The following is a 21,724-nucleotide window of genomic DNA, read 5'->3' as shown; positions in this document are numbered from 1 at the left end:
ATCAATTTAGTTAATTCTTTCAAAGAACCAGCTTTTGATTTTATTGATCTGTTCTACTGTTCTTTTGGTATCGGTAACATTAATTTCTGCTCTAATCTTTATTATTTCCTGTCTTCTGCTGGTTTGGGGTTTTATTTGCTGTTCTTTTTCCAGCTCCTTAAGGTGTAAGCTTAGGTTGTGTATCTGAGATCTTTCTTCCTTCTTTAGGAAGGCCTGGATTGCTATATACTTTCCTCTTATAACTGCCTTTGCTGTGTCCTAGAGGTTTTGGGTTGTGGTGTTATCATTTTCATTGACTTCCATATACTTTTTAATTTCCTCTTTTACTGCTTGGTTAGCCCATTCATTCTTTAGTAGGATGTTCTTCAGTCTCCAAGTATTTGTTACTTTTCCAATTTTTTTCTTGTGGTTGATTACAAGTTTCATAACGTTGTGGTCTGAAAATATGCACAGTATGATCTTGATCTTTTTGTACTTACTTAGGGCTGATTTGTGTCCCAGTATATGGTCTATTCTGGAGAATGTTCCATGTGCACTGGAGAAGAATGTATATTCTGCTGCTTTAGGATGAAATGTTCTGAATATATCTGTTAAGTCCATCTGGTCCAGTGTGTCATTTAAAGCCATTGTTTCCTTGTTGATTTTTTGATTAGATGATCTGTCCATTGCTGTGAGTGGGGTGTTTAAGTCTCCTACTATTATGGTATTACTATTGATGAGTTTCTTTATGTTTGTGATTAATTGATTTATATATTTGGGTTCTCTCACATTTGGAGCATAAATGTTTACAATTGTTGGGTCTTCTTGGTCTATAGACCCCTTGATCATGATATAATGCCCTTCTGCATCTCTCGATACAGTCTTTATTTTAAAGTCTAGATTGTCTGATATAAGTATGGCTACTCCAGCTCTCTTTTGTTGACCATTAGCATGAGAGATGGTTCTCCATCCCCTTGTTTTCAATCTGAAGGTGTCTTTAGGTCTAAAGTAGGTCTCTTGTAAACAGCATATAGATGGATCTTGTTTTCTTATCCATTCTGTTACCCTATGTCTTTAGATTGGAGCATTGAGTCCACTGACATTTAGAGTGAGTACTGAAAGATATGAATTTATTGCCATTATGATGCTTGTAGAGTTGGAGTTTCTGGTGGTGTTCTCTGGTCCTTTCTAATCTTTGTTGCTTTTGGTATATATATATAAATTTTCATCTTTTCTCCCCTCAGAAAGTCCCCCTTAAAATTTCTCGCAGGGCTGGTTTAGTGGCCACTAACTCCTTTAATTTCTGTTTGCCTGGGAAACTTTTTATCTCTCCTTCTATTTTGAATGACAGCCTTGCTGGATAAAGAATTCTTGGATGAATATTTTTCTGATTCAGCACACTGAATATATCCCACCACTCCTTTCTGGCCTGCCGAGTTTCTGTGGATAGGTCTCCTGCAAACCTGCTTTGTCTTCCCTTGTATGTCAGGGACTTTTTTTCCCTTGCTGCTTTCATGATTCTCTCCTTGCCTATTTTGTGCATTTGACTATGATATGCCTTGTTGATCGTTGGTTTTTGTTGAATCTAATGGGGGTCCTCTGTGCTTCCTGGATTTTGATGTCTGTGTCTTTCCCCAGGTTAGGAAAGTTTTCTGCTATGATTTGCTCACATAACCCTTCTCCCCCAATTTTCTCTCTTCCTCTTCTGGGACCCCTATGATTCTAATGTTTTTCCTGTTTAATGAGTCACTGGTTTCTCTAATTCTTAAATCGTGCTCTTTTGCCTTAATCTCCCTCTTTTTTTCTGCTTCATTATTCTCCCTAAGTTTGTCCTCTATATCGCTGATTCTCTGTTCTGCCTTGTCCATCCTTGCCGCTGCTGCATCCACCCGTGATTGCAGCTCAGTTATAGCATTTTTAATTTCATTCTGGCTATTTTTTACTTCTTTTATCTCTGCAGAAAGGGATTCTTCTATTTTCAACTCCAGCTAGTATTCTTATTATCATGATTCTAAATTCTGGTTCAGACATCTTGCTTGTATCTGTGTTGGTTAAATCCCTGGCTGTCGTTTCTTCCTGCTCTTTCTTTTGGGGTGAATTCTTTCGTTTTGTCATTTTGAAGGGAGAAAAGGAATTAATGAGGTAGAAAAATTGAAATTAAAGAAATTAAAATTAAAAAAATATTAAAATTAAAAATTAAAAACACACACACACAAAAAGTGAATAGATGATGCTAGATACTAGGTGTGTTTTGGTCTGGGTGTTGAAAGTGGTTTGACAGATTAGAGAAAAAAAAGGGGGGGGGGGAAGAAAAAAAAAGAAATTGTTTGAGAATTTGAAAAAATGAATACATTGAAGTAGACTAAAATGAGATGATGGGGGTAAAATAGAATTTGAAAAATTATATACAAAAGTAAAGAATATAGTACAAAACAATTAAAGAAAAATAGTTTTTAATAAAAATTAAAAATAAATATGATTTTTTTCTTTTCCTGTATTTAAGAAAAAAGAAAAGAAACGAAAAAGAGAAACAAGATTAAAAAAAGAAATCGGTTGAAAGTTTGAAAAAGTGAATACACTGTAGTAGACTAAAATAAAATGGAAGTAAAATAGAATTTGAAAAAATTTACATAGAAGCAAAAAATATAGTAATATAAATTAAGTAGAAATATTTTTAATAGAAATTGAAAGTAAAAATGAAGTTTTTCTCTTTCTGCATTCAAGAAAAAGAAAAGAAATGAAAAAGAGAAAAAAAAGAAAAAAAGGAAATTGTTTGAAAATTTGAAAAGGTGGATACACTGAAGTAGACTAAAATAAAATGATGGAAGTAAAGTAGAATTTGAAAAAATTTACACCAAAGTAAAAAATATAGTAGTAAAAATTAAAGAAAAATATTTTTAATAAAAATTGAAAATAAAAATGAACTTTTTCTCTTTCTGTATTCAAGAAAAAGAAAAGAATTGTAAAAGAGAAAAAAAGAAAAAAAAGAAAGAAAATTGAATACGTGAACCTGCTAACAGATTGAAGTAGGACTGAAATTTCTTCGTTTTCCCCTAGAAGTCAGTCTGTGTAGCTCCTTATAGTCCATAAATTAAGCCGGCAGTGAGACTTGTGTTCTTGAAGAGTGAAGTTGGCCCAGATGGGCAGGGCTCAGCGTAACAGCTCTGCTCTCCAATAGATGGCACTGCTAGCTTACTGGGGTGGATTGTTGCGGTGCTCGTAGGTGCGTATGCGCTTATGTGGGAGAGGTGAAAATGGCACCATCCAGCCACCCAGTCTGTTCTCCTGGAACCGCAATCGCGCACCCGTCCTCTGTCTTCAGCTCTTGTCCACTCCCCGCTTTTTCACTGTTTGTGACTAGGCTTCAGGCAGTACCTCTCTCCCGACTTTTGTCTCAGATGCGGCTGTTTTCCCCGGCCCCTTACTTCCGAAGGACTGCGGCTTTGACCCGTTCTGCCCCTCTGCGGGAGGGTCTCACCGAACAATGGCCGAATGAGCAATGGCTGAATATCAGCTGCGCCCAGGAACGCCCACTGGACCCTGCTGCTGCTGGTGCCCCAATACTGCAGCCAGATGCCAGCCCGCCCCAGAAAAAGTTCATGAGACAGTGTAGCAGCAGTGTTTCAGGGATTATGGAAAATCACAACACACATCTGGCACCAGGCTTTACCCTTAATAACCTTGCCCCAGCACCAGCGAATGTGGTGGCCTTCTGGAGTCTGCTGGGACCAGGTGGCTTCAACAGTCTCTACCAAATGTTCTTCCAGCAGTGGAACCGCTTTTCTCTGTGTGGCCTGAGAACCTCCTGGACCCCACTCTGTTCCTGGGGATTTGCCCTTCCCACCAGAGCACCACAAGATATCGAACTGCAGAGTTGCAGCCTTTGCGCTCCCCTTGTTTACAGTCTTAATGGAATTTAAACCCTCTCCTTTCTTCTTTCTCCCTTTTTAGTTTAGTCCCTGTGGCTGTTTCCAATTTTCCACTTTCTCTCCAGCTGCTTTTGGTGAGGGGTGCTTTTCCCGTGTTCTCTCTCCCTCCCCAGTCTCCGTCCTCTCTGCCCACAAAAGTGGTTCCCTACCCTCCGCGGCTTCTTGCTTCCCAAATTCACCTCTGCACACCACATACCTGCTGAATTCTGTGGTTCAGGTTGTGCAGATTGTTGTGTTAATCCTCCAATCAGTTTTCTAGGTGTGTAGAATGGTTTAGTGTTGGTCTGACTGTATTTCATGGATGTGAGACACAAAAAAAACTTCCATGCTGTTCTGCCATCTTGGCTCCTGCACCACCACTAGTCTATTTCTGTCTCAATAGATTTGCCTTTTTATATAAATTATATATAAATATAAATTTTATATACATTTTGTATACATTTATATAACATTTTATTTATTTAAAAAATTTTAGTGTTTATTTATTTTTGAGAGAGAGAGACAGAGCATGAGCAGTGGAGGGACATAGAGAGAGGGAGAAAGAATCCGAAACAGGCTCCAGGCTGTCAGCACAGAGCCGATGCCTGGCTTGAACTCACAAACTGCAAGATCATGACCTGAGCTGAAGTCAAATGCTCATCTGACTGAGCCACCCAGGGGCCCCTATAACATTTTATATAAATGTAATCTATCTGGGTTCTTTCTCTTAGCATAATATTTTTGAGGCTCATCCATGTTGTAGCATGTATTTTTTTTTCCTTTTTATTACTGAATATCATTCCATTTCAGCATTACTTTATATATCTATTTTTACAGGACAATGTATATATGTTTTCCTGTCGGTGAGAGATTAACATATGCAGGTTGATTAAACAAATGGGGCTCAAGGGGTGCCTGGGTGGCTAAGTTAAGTGTCAGACTCTTGATTTCAGCTCAGGTCATGAGCTCATGGTTGAGACTGAGCCCTGCACTGGGGCCCTGTGCTGTCAGTGCAGAGCCTACTTGGGATTCTCTCCCTCCCCCTCTCTCTGCCCCTCACCTGATTGTGAGCAGGCATGTGCTCTCCCCCATCTCTCTCTCAAAAAAAAAATAAACTTTTTTTAAAAAGTAGGGTTCAAAATTTATATAAAGTATGATATCAATTCTATAAAAGACTTTACTTTGTACTTAGGTCAAATATTTACTCACACCACTCCCAAATGTGTGAAGAATAGTAACTGATCTCAATCTCTTTGAGACCCCCTCCTGCAGGGTAGTGAAGAAAGATGGAAACTTTTCAATTAAAGTTATCTCAAGCTCTTTCATTTCAAAGTGATCTGATTTTGGATTCCGTCTGTTTAGGTGGACAAAGTACAAACTGCAGTCTCTGCTGGAGGTCAGGCAACCTCCTTCAATGGAAGGATGGCATAGCTGGTCAGCCTGTGGGTTCTGACACCCTGCAGGGTCCTCATTACCCTGCACAATTTCATCTCATCCCTCTACCTCCCCAGGGTACAAAGCAGAGCTACCCAATAGAAATATTATGCAAATCACACAAGTAATTTTAAATTTTCTAGTAGCCACACTTAAAGATATAAAAAGTGACAGGTGGAATTGACTTTAATAATAAATTTTATTTAACTCAATATATCCAGAAACATTGTCATTTCAACATGCTATCAATATAAAATTTAATTTTTTATTTTTTTTAAAGAGAGGAAGAACATAAGTGGGGAAGAAGGGTAGAGGAAGAGAGTGAGAGAGAGAGAGAGAGCGAGAATCTTAAGCAGGCTCCATGCTCGGTGTCAAGCCTGATGCGGGGCTCCATCCCATGACCCTGGGATCACAACCTGAGCCTAAACCAAGAGTTGGATGCTCAACTGACTGAGCCACCTAAGTGCCCCTTAACAAGATATTTTACATTCTTTTTTTTTTTCATATGAAGTCTCTGAAACCTGTACATTTTATACTTTCAGCACATTTTGATTTGGACTAGTCACATTTCAAGGGCAGAATAACCTCAATGTGATGAATAGATACTGTGTGGGCCATTGGAGGTTTACAGTAAAGCTGAACGGACTTCTTGGCCATGGATGGTTGAGTGGCTGGTCTACTGGCAGATTCTGACTTTCTTACAGGGTTAATGGTATACTTTATACAAATGTTGAACCCTGCTTTTTTCATCATCTTGAATAATTCAGGGTCTTCACTACCCTTGTCAGGATGTCCCTGATATTTCTTGCCTCATTTCTTATACGACCCACTGAAAACATACTGGACTCAGCCTTAGGATGTGGGCCAACATATGCCTCTGCCGACCACATACCCTGCCATTGCTTTTGGTCCTCAGCTCTCCTCCAAGTCTTGCCAGACCTGGTTTTCCCAGCACACGACTTATACTTCCAATAAGACTTTGGGCAAGCCATGAGAAACAAATATTTTCTCATGCAATCCCTAAATATCTCCCTCTGTTCCCATGTTATGGTTGACAGGATGCCATGCTAAATGCAAGGCTTCCCCGGGAGACATTTTATATCAGGAAAGTGGAGACTTAGCCCCATGTTCTTGGATTTTCCCAGTGCTACCTCAGTATTTCTTCTAAGCCTCAACCCTCACAGTTGATCCACTAAGGGGTAGAAAGTGATGAAGCTGGTTTCTCAGAACCTACCTACTTCCCCTTTTCATACCAGTGGAATGGCCAAAGGGAAACATGATTTCTAGGAGAAATAAAATAGATGAAGTTAATATTTTAAAAATGTTGTTTCTGTAATATTTACATAAATAAAAAAATCTTGAAAGAAACATAACCCTATGATAACAGTTTTTTTTTTTTTCCTCCAGGAAATAAAATGAAAGATGGTTTTGATTTTCACCTGTATTTTCCAAAATTTCCACAATGAGCATACATTTCTGATAGTAAGAAGAAACAATAGTGGTTTTGAAAACAATAAATAAAACATACTTTTCTGGGGCACGTGGGTGGCTCAGCTGGTTAAGCGTCTGACTTCGGCTCAGGTCATGATCTCATGGTTTGTGAGTTTAAGCCCCAAGTCATGTCAAGCTTTGTGCTGACAGCTCAGAGCCTGGAGCCTGTGTCAGATTCTGTGACTCCCTCTCTCTCTGCCCCTCCCCTGCTCGTGTCTCTCTGTTTCTCAAAATAAACATTAAGAAACTTTTTAAAAAATCCATACTTGGGGCGCCTGGGTGGCGCAGTCGGTTAAGCGTCCGACTTCAGCCAGGTCACGATCTCGCGGTCCATGAGTTCGAGCCCCGCGTCAGGCTCTGGGCTGATGGCTCGGAGCCTGGAGCCTGTTTCCGATTCTGTGTCTCCCTCTCTCTCTCTGCCCCTCCCCCGTTCATGCTCTGTCTCTCTCTGTCCCAAAAATAAATAAAAAAAAAAATGTTAAAAAAAATAAAAAAAAAAAATTAAAAAAAAAAAAAAAAAAATCCATACTTTTCCATGTTCATTGATTGGCTGTGGGCTTCAAACTGATGTGCAAAGTGGTAAGTCACATAGAAGGGAATATACTGAATCAAATATAAAAGTATTAAATAGAAGATACCCTTTCCACATAACAGAAGTATCAGACTTTAAAATAAACATAAGAACATACATGTCTCTTTTATTATTTGCCACAGTGTTTATACCTCGTATTATCTAATTTCCCTAATTCTACACTCCAGGTCCTTTGCTAGCCCTCCCACGTTGTCATGTGACCTCCTAATGGCCTTATTTTCCCACCCACTCACTGTAAGTTAAACTCTCTTCTCTTGCATACAGTGGTTCTTTCTCTCTAGCAGGGCTCTGAATGCTCTCCTTCCCCTCAGCCTTCCTACTCAGCCTATTGGGGCCAATGCTGCAGCACGAGCCATTGCAGTGTGTGGCTCTGTAAGCCACAATGGTTCTGTGAGGCATATTTATATTGTCTACAAACACTTTTTTTTCCTGAGCATTCTTTATGTTAGATATGCACAGGGAAGAGTAGGATGCAAGGACTTGTAATGGCCATGTCTCATTTTTTTTTTTTGTCTTTAGATTCATTGCTTCCCATTACCACTGAAAGTTGCAGAGTAAATAAGAAATTAGATCATCCTTCCATGCACAGGGCCCTCTCTCCTCTTGTCATTATGACATTTTGTAAAGGCTTGTTAAAATGTTCAATCTCTAACTTTTCAGCTCTGTCCTCCCTCTGTATTTGCCGGTTCTTATCTTTACAAGGATGGTTGTAATTGTGACATTTCACTTATTTATATCCATTGTTGTTCCTTGTCATTTAATAAAAACCCCACTTTTCCCACTTACCTCCTTTGTAATAACTTTAACAGTTTAAAATTTTTAGCTATATGCCCTGGAAGGTAATTTAAAGATTCCTAAAGCATTTTAGGAACCTTTGTTGGCTAAGCAGCTCCTCTGGATAACATTTCATAAGAGAAGACTGAATGGAGCTGGCATGACCAACAAATGGAAGGGAAAGATGTAAGAAATTCATCGGTCACCCAATACCATACACTCTGTGATCAAATGTATATGACATTACAGAAGAAGCAAAATGGTAGCAAAGAGTCATGGTTAGGGGAGTTGTCTATAGAGTTGCGCAAAGGGAAACTGAGGAATGCACTTGTTGTGATGAGCATAGGGCTTTGTACATAAGTGTTGAATCACAAAACTGCACACTTGAAAAATTAATATTATACTGATTGTTGACTAACTGGAACTTAGATAACAACTAAATATAAATAAATAATAAAAAAAGAAATTCATTAGTCAATGTTAATGTAATAGAAGAGCCCTGGTTGCATTCTTTGCTACAACAGAATCCCCTGGGAAATATTGAAAAGTCCTGATGCCTAGACAAAGCTCCAGATCACTTAAATCAAAATCTGTGGCGTTAGGATTTTGGTCCCAACAGTTTTTGAAAATCTTCAGGGGATTCTGAAGTGCAGTGAAGTTTGAAGATTAATGTACCAGAGTTCTTTTTATACTTTCTGGAGTATGGGCCCCAAATCATCTATTGGGTTCTTGAGAAGATCCTACTTTTTGTAGAAGTGCCCCTGAATTCTTTTTTCCAATGCGATTCCCTCATTGAAGTAGTCCAGGGAAGTCATGGAGGTAAAACTTCATATTCACGGAGGAGGTTAGCAATTCAAGAATCCTCTGCAAGCAAAAATCTTGCATGTTTCTGTCTAAGCAGCTGTGTGTGTGTATGTGTGTGTGTGTGTGTGTGTGTGTGTGTGTGTGTGTGTGTGCATACATGTGCATGGATGTGTGTGTAATGGAGGAAGCATTGCTTTCTGTAGTAACAAACATTAGATTTCAGTTATTGTTTCCAAAGGAATGGAGTTTTTCTATGTTGCAAAACAGTACATATTTGAAGTTTAAGATGGTGATGACCATGTGGGAAGGAAGAAACTAGAGCCAGCTGCCTTCCTAACACTAAATTGGCTTTGTTAATCTAGTGTGTGTTTTTGGGGTGCTTGCCAACAGCAGGCAATTGACAATTATTGCATTTTCTAAGTAGTAAAACCAGATGTTTCTATTTTCCATGTCTTTTCTTAACAATATGCAATATTCAGTATGTTGTATTGGAAGACATTATGGGCATTTAAAGTGGGTTCATAGTCTAATCTGTGAGATTTTAAAGAGTACGTTTATTAGAGTGACTTCAACAGAAACTTTACAAACATTTATGTTTTTGCTTCTCAGCAAGAGATTTCCCAAAATTAGTAGAATACTCTCGTTCATTAAATCTCTGTCAACCAAATCCCCTTTCCAAGTGGATGTGCCAAATGATGTCAACCAAAGATCACTGTGAGGCATTAAACAAATACAGTTCTTAGTAAGACTGTCTGTTTTGTTTTTTAAGTGATATCAGAAATGTTTCACAAATTAGCATTAATTTAAAAGACTGAAATAGATCCTACTGTTAGCCAACATGCTATCTTCCAATCCATAGAGGTAATTTTGTCTAAAAATAATAATAATACTTAGAACCTGCTCATCAGTATAACATAACTATGAGTGTGTGTGTGTGTGTGTGTGTGTGTGTGTGTGTGTGTGTTTTCATATATTGGGGCATGAATATATAGATTATTTGGACATAATTGTAGTAGTCTGTGAATGAATCTTAGCTGACCAAGCATAGTTGACAGAGGGAGGCTAAGAAGTTTATGAACAAAGCAATGTACAGTAATTTTAATGTGAAAATAAACAAGCAAGCTTGTGCCAGTGGGCAGACGGAGCACCAGCTGGGCAAAGATGGCTCAGCTGAGGGTCATTGTAGAGGTCTTGGATGATGATTTATCTCCCCAGGTATGCAAGTCCAGCTTCAGATCTGTGATCCTTTTTAAACCACAGCAATCAGATAATGTCTTTTGTTTAGTAGTTTCGGTTGCTTTTACTTTATTGTTTACAACTTTGATTTTTGATTTTAGAAATCTTTGCTCATTAATAAAGCTCCTGGATTTCTACCGTATGCCACACTGAGCTGTCTGGTGCAGTTAGGACACAAAATGGAATGTTAGCAGGTGTGTGTTTGGTAGAGGGCGGGCAATATTCAGAAACCCTTATAATACATTTTTTATACAAAATGTGCATTATTGCTTCCCTGTAGTGAGCACCATTATTTGTCCTCCATACAAACATGTCAGTGAAGTGACCACAGATGCTATGATTTCAAATAGAATGGCCAGATGCTATGGTCTTCTCAAGAATCTGTTCTCTCATATTCTCCTCCCCAGGAGCACAGACTTTTATCTTGGTCCATAATTAATGCTACAAACATTTGAAAGTTCCTCATTGGGCATCAATTTGTTTTGATACTGCATTGCCTTTCTCCCATTTACCACTTACATCTGTAGAGGTAAATTATTTTCTGTGTCTTTTCTGCAGCAAAGGGATGCTGTGTCCTCCAAGGCTCCACACAGTATTTGTGAGTGAAGTGGAGGCAAGCATTCTTTAGGTTTACTGAGGTTTTTATAACAAACTCCGTAGCTAGGGAGTTTTACTAAGCACTTTCAGGTAATGAAATACCTTTTAGGCATAAACTTTAGGAAGATCTTCTAAAGATGCAGGGCTAGGTAGGCAGAAACTTAACAACCATGGTTACATGAAAAAAGTATCAAGTCATGGATTGGGAGACATGTAAAGGTAACTTTCACAAGATACCTCTACTGTGGTGGGTAGAGTATAGCTTCAAGCACTAGTTCATCCTTCCTTTCTTTGCTTGGAACCACTCCTATAAGAAAAATACACACACACACACACACACACACACACACACACACACATGGCTATCCGATGATATTAAATAATACTTAGTGAAAGAAACATGCTTACAATCTAGGTTATTTTCTTACTTTATGTATTTCAATATGAGATTTATAAAGTCATGTTATTTTAGAGCTCGGAGGAATCTTGGAAAGCATCTAGCCCAGCCCCCTTGATTAACTAGGGTTCTAGTTTGCAAACAACAGAAAGTATTTCTACTTGAATTTTGCAATAAAAGTATTTTATATTAGGGTAGATTACAGAATCATTTTCAGAACTGAGCATAGAAAATGTTTGAGAATGACAGAGGCTGGGAAGATAAGAAGAGTCAAGACTGGGAGCGCCTGGGTGGCTCAGTTGGCTAAGTGTTGGACTCCTGATCTTGGCTCAGGTCACTATCTCACAGTTTGTGAGTTCAAGCCCCACATTGGGCTCAACGCTGAAAGTTCAGAGCCTGCTTGGGATTATGTATCTCCCTCTTTCTGCCCCTCCCCAGCTCTCTCTCTCTCTTGGTCTCTCTCTCAAAATAAAAATAAATAAAAAGAGTCAAGACTGTACCCCAATTCCCTGCACAGAATCATCCCTGCAAGTCCAATCACTGAAAATTAGATGCCACAACTTGGGTTTTCTCCTCTGCCGTCTCTGGACTCTGGACATCCCCCTTGGCAATGCTGCTTTTATCCACACCCCTGCCATGCTTCTACTGCCAGTATCCTTGACAGTGTCTCCACAGGCCCTGCTTCTTTGCATCACTGGCTTCCAAGTGCAGCACCTGAAGGGCTGAACTCAGATCAAGTGCTCATGAGCTAGTTGCAAACGTGGGAAAGCAAGTATCTGACATCACTTTACAGGAGGGATTTATTAGAAAGAAGAAGTGGGCCCAGATGCTGAGAAAAGAAAAGGAAAGAAAAATATAAACGAACGTCTTTTATAGTCCACAACTGTAGTTGGCAAAATCAACATACCCTTATTTTTATACTACTCTGCCAAGAAATGTCCTTCTACCCAACACTGTAATTTTACCTTGTACAACCCCAAACATGCTTACCCCATTCCTAAAGGGAATCAACTCGAAGTCTTATTTATCACATTTTGTCTAGCTCTAAATTCAAGATCTCTAAGTGAGATCTTTTTGTCTTACTGTCTTCTGGTTCTGTTATGATCCATTTCAATATTCCATGATCTATGGACTAAATTTTACTCTACTACTAATAAACATGCCTTAAGTAAAATTGTAAGGAAAAGAGGGGTGAAGAAGTCAGGCAGAAAATTATTATATATATAAAAAGAATTTTGGATTTGGATCTTTTCCTGGGCTAGTGGTGTGTAGGACGATACTCTCCCCTGATGCTGGGCAGTGGCAGAGACAGCCTCCTGTCAGCCACACGAGGGTGAACAACCGATACGCTTACACTCATACAACCATCCTTTTTTCACTTTTAGTACAGTATTTAATAAATTACATGAGATATTCCACAGCCTAAAATATTCCAGAGCCTAAAGTAGGCTCTGTGTTAGATAATTTTGCCCAACTATAGGCTAATGCAAATGTTTTGAGCACATTTAAGGTAGGCTAGGCTAAGCTATGTTTGGTAGGTTAGGTGTATTAGACACATTTTTGACTGACAATATTTTCAACTTATGATGGGTTTATTGAGAGGTAACCCCATCATAAGTTGAGGAAGATCTGTATTTGCACATATTATATATAGGTATCTCTGTGTGTGTATGTAAATGGCAGATGATGAATACCTTCTTTCAGTAAATGGTCAAGATCACAATTCAAATTTATTATTCTCTTTTTCTACTATGCATTACATTTGCTGTTTGCTTTCAGCCAGCATCTTGGCTGGGTGAGGTTCTTTACCTAATGGGTTGACTTACACTGGCTTGTATATGATGAATTTTACCATTGGCCATGCAATACCACAAGGTATCCTAGAAGTTCCTTAGATTCCATCTACTTCTTTCTGCCTCTGTTAAATGACAGCAGTCCTATTTCCCTCTGATATCAATTGTTCCAGCTACCACTGTAACTTCCTTTTCTACTTCTTTACTTAGTGGTATGATAAACCCCAAAAGGCAAATATTTGCATCAGTTCCTTTCAATGTAACTGTTACTCCTTATAGAAGTACTAGAAGTTAAAACCAGCAGAGAGTAGAGTCTCAGGGATGGGAAAAAGAGATTTTGCAAATGTGTCTTTAGGGTTAATAGTGAAAAACACCTTTCCCACCTGTACTTACTGGTCCACCTATGCACATGATCTGGCTGGGTTGTGAAATAGCACAATATATTGGCCATTACTTCAGAGGAAAACCACCTCCTATAGAATAGCACCCAACCTTCCAAAATATTATCTTGCAGCTCATGACGTATCTGAGTCTTCAACAGGCCATTTCTTTGTTTTATAAGGACAGCAGCATGTGGGCTTCAGCTCATTGTCTTACTTCTTGCACAGTTAAGGGAGTTCCTTAGGAAGAAGCAATATCTTGTGGGATATACTAGGAGTGCACGAATAGTGCAAACATGGTATGTAGGGAAAGAAAATCCAAACTCTTTTGCCTTTCCCATGATAGCATGAATGTGATATAATGTTTTAACCAGGTAACACTGTCTAATTCTCCTGTTGTATTTTACTCTGTCAAGGGCTCAGAGTGACAGTAGCCAGATTAGCCTTGAGAAAGGTAAATTCATGTAACTGAGCAATGTATAGCTTCTGTTCTCTTCACTGGGAGAATTTTATCATGAGCCCATTGAACAGATACCAGTCTGTTGGAGAAGACTGACACAAACCTAGCAGATCATCTCTCCCACCTAATTCTTTAAAATCACCCCTAAATTATTCCCACACTCTGAACCCATTTCTTTAGGTCCATCAACATAATCTCTCTGAATCTTCCTGTCACAAATCCTCCAATCACATTCCTTCAATATCCCTAATCAGCTGGCCAAACCATTAACTACTGCCAACAAATTGTCATTAATCCATTATTTATTCATTTACTTTAAAAATATTTGAGTACCTAATATGTGACAGTCACCGCTTTACCTCAGGTAAAGTGAACGTTAAGATATTCCTCTTGACATTATACCCACATGGAAAATTTCCCTTCTTTACCATCTTCCAGGGAGATTTCCCAGCAAGGCTATCCACCATAGCATTCTACTTCTGTCTGAGGCCAGTAGATGTGTAGACATAGCTATAAAACTGGCTCATTTTTTTTTTTTTCTTTCTTGGCTCGTTTTTTTCCCAGTAAGCTAGTTACTGAGAATTCCCCTTGGGCCATATGTATGGGTTGAGGGATGGATGTTAATGTGGAAAGTAAGCTACCGGTTCATACAAATTACCTGTGCCTTCTGATCCTGCTCAAGCCCAATGTACTTTCATTTCATTAGTCTGTGCTGCTAATCATGCCCAGGTTTATGACCAGGTGGTTCAGATAACATTCAGCTCATTAGTAGCTAGAGTCTCACTGTCACCAAGTGTCTTAAAGTCAAAAGTCCAGTTGATACCCACCCTCATCTATAAAAGATAGATAAGAAAATAATACTTATCTCATAGGGTTGTTATGACAAAGTTAAAACATGGGAGCACTTACTACAATGCCTACTATGTTGTGCCTGCTTGACAAATGATAGTTACCATAATAATTACCAGGATCCATTAGTAAACCAAGAGCTAGTTCTTAAAAGAAAAATAGCAACTTGCAAAGAAGGCATGAGTGTGCTGTTGAATCCTGAGGGTTTCTACTAGACAAGATCTATAGAACATTCTGATCATCCAGAATACACCAGTGAATCCACAGTGTCAGGGCCAAGTGGCATTGCTGTCTGCACTGTGGCTTAGACCAGCTGGACAGCTTTCTTTTTCTCTGGCCCCTTTTCAAAACTGTAGCTTTTTAGGTCACCCGCTAAACTGACTAGAGAGGCATTCCCAAATGCCGATTTTGCTGCTTTCAAAAACTGATTTTTTTTTTAATGGAAAATAGAACCATGTGTCTTTCACTTCGAACTGGAGTAAGATCTATATTGAAATTTCTACCCTACACTGCCTGTCTCTCTGATCTTAGGCAGGTTACTTACCTCTCTGAACACTCCCACATGGTTATCAGAATTATAATTATAGAAATAATATCTATAAATTACATGGGTTAAAATACACATTTGGTAATATTAGTTCCTCTCCATACTCTCCTCCTTACCTATAATATTTAACCAACTGTCTTCTGGCTTTGCCACATGGATGTCTCTCTGGCACTTCAACAAAATTCTTCATTCCCCAGATGGAGCTATTCATCACTGCTTCTGATCTGTTCTTCCTCCGCTGTTGCCTTTTGGATAAATGACACCATCACTCACCTCACCACCCAATCAGAAGCCTAGACAACTCCCCTCTCCCTCACTCCCCATTCCCACAGCCAAAGGTTTATAAATCCCATGAATTTACCTTTTGAATATTGATCCCCGTTGCTATCCTGATCAGCCTTCTATTACCTCTCACCAGAATTAAAGCTATAACTTCTTACTATTTCAGCCTTGCCACAGTACAAACATATCCAGTCATGTCATTCTGATACCAAATCTTCACACTTCAGTGGTTTATCTTCACACTTCTGGTAAAGTTCAGACGCCATAATATTGTTTATGAGAGGATCATGGTCAGACTCTCCTTCACTTTTATAAAAAATATTTTTATTTATTTATTTATTGAGAGAGAGAGAGAAAGAGAGCAGGGGAGGGGCAGAGGGAGAGAGAGCAGCCTCCACTCTCAGCACAGAGCCAGGCATGTAGATTGATCCCACAACCCTGGGATCGTGACCTAGGCCGAAATCAAGAGTCAGATGCTTAAATGACTGAGCTACCCAGTTGCCCCTGTTTCATCTTTTACCTCCCACCTGACTTCTGCCCATCCCACTCCTCATTAAACTACTACACTCTACCAGTTCCTAAATGGCCTCAGTATTTCTCTTTCTTCTACGGGTTCTTCAAACAGACTGTTTCTTCTGAGAACACTCTTGTGGCTAATTCTTACTTGTTTATGTCTCTGCTCAAATATGACTTCCTCAGAGGCCTTCTCTGGCACTTAAACAAGGTTAGATCTTCTTCATACATGTTCTTATGGGCTGTTGTGATGAACTGTTTTATAAATGACCCTATAATTTATTGGCATAAGACAACAATGATGTTATTATTATGCTTATGGATTCATTGGGTCAGGAGTTTGGACAGATCCCAGAGAGGATGGCTTGTCTCTGATCCTTGAGGTCTGGACTATCAGTCTGGAAGACATGAATGACTGGGAAGGACTTGAATGCCTGGGGCTGGAATGATCTGGTGACTTCCTCCTTAATTAGGACTGGAATGACTAGAAACCTAGGTGTAGCTGGAAACTATCAAGTGGAGCTCTGCATGGTCACTCTTTAAAGCTTGACTTCTTCAAAGCATAGTGGGCTTAGAGTAGCTGAACTTCCTACAGGGTACTTCAGGGCTCCAGAGACCCATCTTCCAACAAACAAAGCAGAAGCCTCATGATCTAGAAATCACATAGTATTACTTTTTTTATTAAAAAAACATTTTTTAACATTCCTTCATTTTTGAGAGACAGAGAGGGACAGAGCATGAGTGGGAGAGAGAGAGGAGGACACAAAATCAGAAGCAGGCTCCAGTCTGTCAGCACAGAGCCTGACATCAGGCTCAAACTCATCGACTGTGAGATCATGACCTGAGCTGAAGTTGGACACTCAACCAACTGAGTCACCCAGGTGCCCCCACATAGTGTTACTTCTATTTTATCTTTTGTTCAGAGTAGTTATAAGCCCAATGAGATTCAAATGAAGGAAATTGAGCCCCAAACTCTCAATGGGGGAATATCAAATAATTTGTCGTCATGTTTAAAGACCATCACAATGGAAGAAATGGGCAGAAGACATGAATAGATACTTTTCCAAAGATCTCCACATGGCTAACAGACACATGAAAAGATGCTCAATATCACTCATCATCAGGGAAATACAAATCAAAACCACATTAAGATACCACCTCACACCAGACAGAGTGGCTAAAATGAGCAACTCAGGAAACAATAGATGTTGGTGAGGATGTAGAGAAACAGGAACCCTCTTGCATTGTTGGTGGGAATGCAAACTGGTGTAGCCACTCTGGAAAACAGTGTGGAGGTTCCTCAAAAGATTAAAATAGAATTACCCTATGACCCAGAAATAGCACTACTAGGAATTTATCCAAAAGATACAGGGTGCTGATTCATAGGGACACATGTACCCCAATGTTTATGGCAGTGCAGTCAACAATAGCCAAATTATGGAAAGGGCCAAAATGTCCACCAACTGATGAATGGATAAAAAAGATGTGGTTTATATATACAATGGAATACTTCTTGGCAATGAGAAAGAATGAAATCTTTCCATTTGCAACAATGTGGATGGAACTGGAGGGTATTATGCTAAGGGAAATAAGTCAGTCAGAGAAAGACATATCATATGTTTTCCCTCATATGTGGAAGTTGAGAAACTTAACAAAAGACCATGGGAGAAGGGAAAGAAAATAAAATAGTTACAAACAGGAAAGCAAATCATAAGAGACTTTTAAATACAGAGAACAAACTGAGGGTTGATGGGTCGGGGGGAGGGGAAAATGGGCAATGGGCACTGAGGAGGGCACTTGTTGGGATGAGCACTGGGTGTTGTATGTAAGTGATGAATCATGGGAATCTACCTTTAAAGCCAAGAGCACACTGTATACACTGTATGCTAGCTAACTTGACACTATCTAAAAAAAAGACCATCACAATGCCCTATATCTGCACAATCTCAACACCCATATTTTAATTGTAATTACTTGTTAGATTTTTATCTTTTCCAATAAATTATAAATTCTATAAGAGTGGAATCTGTGTCTACACAATACCCTCGTATTTTGTACATTGTAGGTAACACACAATCTTAATAAATATTCATCAAGTGGGAGAATGCATATAATTAGAGGAAAGTACTATTCGACAAATGGTAGGGCCTCAATTTGTTGTAGATGAAGGAGCCACACTTGTCTTTGTTGTGGTTAAACTAGAGGAATAAGGAATTGCCTCACTCTTTTGGTTATTTATCTTTATCCCCCTTTTCTTTTCTTACACAGAAAATAATACCATCTCAAAAGTGTCAAGCCTAAGTGTTAAATGTCATAAATCATAAAGGTTACCTAGTTCAATGATTTTAATTTTTTTAAATTTTTTCTACTACCTCTCCAAATGGTCATACATCCTAGATATGTATCTCCGGATGCTAAACTTGCATCTTCCAGGGCAAGTCCATTTCATTGCATCAGTCCATTTCATCTTTGGACAGCTATTGAATTTTTTTTCCTCTTGTTATTTCTTTATGTTTTGGTAGTAAGCCCAGTTCTGTCTCACCAGCTTCCACACATTACTCCTCCTTCTATTGCTTGACATAATGTGGAACAAGTCTGAACCTTCCTTCCCTTGACAACCATTTAAATACTGAGAATAGTTATATATTTCTCTTCCCCGTCTCCATCTCCATTCCTATAAGCCCTTTATTTTATAAGCTCTTTTTGGAGAGGTATGTTTTCAACTCATTTGTCATTTGCAGTGGAGGAGGGGCTTAGGGGGAAACCGTCACTGGCCAAAGGGGCCCGTTGTGATTCAGCACACATCACGGTTCAGGGTCACTATGGAAATAATTATCAAAGGATAAAAATTATTTTTTTAACATTTATTTATTTTGAGAGATTAAGAGTGGGGAAGGGGCAGAGAGAGAGGGAGGGAGAGAGAATCTCAAGCAGGCTCCATGCCATCAGCACGGACACTGAGGTCATTACCTGAGATCATAACCTACCGAGCCACCCAGGTACCCCACAAAGGACAGGCATTATTGTAAATAAAGATTATTACTTAGGAAATTATTTCTGTCAGTATCTAATATACATTTATTTAAATAAGATAAGTTTATATCTACAAGCAAACTAATTTGATTAGACAGAGGTATTAACATGAGATCAATCTTCAAGGCAGAGGCCCCAGAGTACGAAGACAGTGGATGAGGTTGGTTTCACTTGCAGAAGGAAGTAAATGGAAAACCTCTCTAGTTCCAGGTGGATCCTGGGCCAATAGACTAAGATTCTACTTGTTACTACCTACATTATGACTCCTCCTAATTACACTGATTGTTAACTTGGAACGAGCCTTTCTATTTAGAGCAGCTGTTGGACTTCTTGAATCTTGGTGGTCTGGGAGGAGAGTTACTATCTGCTCAGTGGCTTAAAATCATAGAGCTGCTCAGCCCTGTCATGCTATCCAAAGGAGCCCCTTTCCATCACCATAGCCAAGTGAGACAGCGAAAAGGCAGCCAGCACAAAGGAGTAATTGTTAAGTTTTTCCCTTTTGTTTTCTGGTTTGAACCACATCTACCCTTCTGTTTTTTTGTAACATCTGTAAGCTAAAAATATTTTTTACGGTTTTAAATGGCTGAGTAAAAAAGAAATAATGTGAAAACCATATGAAATTTAAGTTTCTGTGTCCATAAGCAATGTCTCATTTGAACACAACCATGTCCATTCATTTGTCCATGACTACTTTTGTATGTCACCATGACACATAAAGAGTGACATACACAGCAGCAGTAAAGCCCACAATCACTGTGTATCTGTGTGTGACATACAGTGGCTGTATGAGCAACAGGCCTGAAATATGTATTATCTCACCCTCTAAAGAAAAGTCTGCTGACCCCAGGTCTAGTGGGATAGTAGAAGGAAAGGACATTTATGCTGTTGCTTTTTGCAAAATATCCTTGTGTATTTGGGTTCTATCCTTAACTAGTGTCTAGATAAACTGAACTGGAATGAAGGAAAGCTAGGAAGACCTGACATTTTATTCACTCTAAGGCACTATTCTCTCCTCTGATTGCATCCTTTTTTTGTCTATTCTGTTTCATAGTAAACCACTTCAAGCTCTAGGTACGCTCTGACCTTCTGCCAAAGCAGAGCAGAATTAAAAGCTTCTTCCCCAAGACACATGTTAATTAATCTTGCCCAGGTAACATAGCTTTTGTGCATGTGTATATGAATCACTTTTTAAAATCTATATTAGACTAATGATCATCTTTCTCTCTTTTCTCCACTTTTTTCTTTAACTTCGGTAAAATCTCAAGTTTAAGGAAGAGTTGCAAAAATGGCACAAAGAATTTCTACCCAGATTTACTAATTTTTAGTATTTTGCCCTATTTGCTTTATCATTTGTACTCTTGCTCCCTCTGGCCCACCACCCCACCCCCACACACCGTGGTCTGCCATACTATTTAAAAGAAAGTGCGGGCAAGCAGCAGGAGTTGCTGTGCTTCAGCTCCCTCCCCGCCTATGCCTCTCTGGCTCCCTGCTGCAATGAGCTTCCTCAAAAGGTCCCTGCTGCCATTGAGGCTGAGGGCTTTGGCGACAGCCAGACACTGAGGCTGTCCTGAATGGCAGGGGCCTCAGCACCGGCCCCTCTGATATCATTGAGAGGCACCTGTCTTGGTTTGATGACTCTGGATTGGGATTCTTAATGGAATACTCCACCATTAGTTTGCATGCAGTGTCCAGGGACTTAAATGCCTATCCATGAGAGCATTTGTATGTTATGGTGAATGCCAAATTTGGAGAAGAATCAAAAGAATCTGTTGCTGGAGAAGACAGTGATGATGCTGTTGAACCTATTGCTGAATTTAGATTTGCACCTAATGATAAGTCAGCATTGGAGGCAACGTTTGCTGCAATGGGTGAATGCCAGGCTTCATTCAGATCCTGAGGATGAAGATTCAGATGATTGCAGTGGAGAAGATTATGATGTGGAAGCATGTGAACAAGGGCAGGGAGACATCCCTACATTTTACACCTGTGAAGCAGGACTATCCAATGTAACAGCAGAAGGCCGAGCCTCACTGCGGAGATTAGAAGAAATGCTTTCTCAGTCTGTGAGCAGCCGGCATAACATGGCTGGTCTGGACAAAAGACTCAACAAGAGATTATGAAGATGGGATGGAGGTAGATACTGCATCAACAGTTGTTGAGCAAGTGGAGGATGCAGACATTGATCACTGAAAATGATTTATGCTGCTGTGGGATTCTGCTCCTGACTGCAGAAAGAACTTGGTGCCTCTTCTACTGTGGAGGGGGTGTTGATGAAAGTCTTTTTCTTTCTCCCAAACTTACCCGAATCAGTTCTCTTTTGAGACAGACTATACGGAGACAAAAAGTTGTTACCAGTAGAAGAAACTATGACCTTTATTAACAAAGGTGAATTAATTTAACCAAGAGGGTATCTGTAGTTTATCATCTACCTCAAAACTTTCTGTGTATAGGTACCCTCAGAGTGGGCCTACAGTTCCTGCCTTTACTGTATGCATCTTCTGTAACCTAGCAGGACTATGTGGTGAGAACGCACAGGCACTTGAAGGTGTAGGTGGACTGACTGGGAAGAAGGGGGGCTGAGTCTAAGATATACCCCCTTAGAGCCTAAGGATCCCCTTACCCCTTAAAAAGAAAGACAAAGGGATCTCAGAGAAA

The 21,724-nt window shown here is 39.4% G+C and overlaps 1 protein-coding gene and 1 pseudogene across 6 annotated transcripts in view; both read left to right on the top strand.

The window, feature by feature from the left end:
- The window catches only part of CCDC148 (coiled-coil domain containing 148), a 276,911-nt gene that overhangs the window by 192,238 nt on the left and 62,949 nt on the right, over nt 1–21,724 (top strand). The gene's annotated exons all lie outside the window — the stretch shown is intronic.
- Nucleotides 10,144–21,259, top strand: LOC122227860 (annotated as a pseudogene).

Source organism: Panthera leo, chromosome C1, assembly GCF_018350215.1.
Source record: "Panthera leo isolate Ple1 chromosome C1, P.leo_Ple1_pat1.1, whole genome shotgun sequence".
Lineage (NCBI taxonomy): Eukaryota > Metazoa > Chordata > Mammalia > Carnivora > Felidae > Panthera > Panthera leo.
Note: the sequence above shows the minus strand (reverse complement) of the source record. Positions and strands in the feature narration are given on the sequence as shown.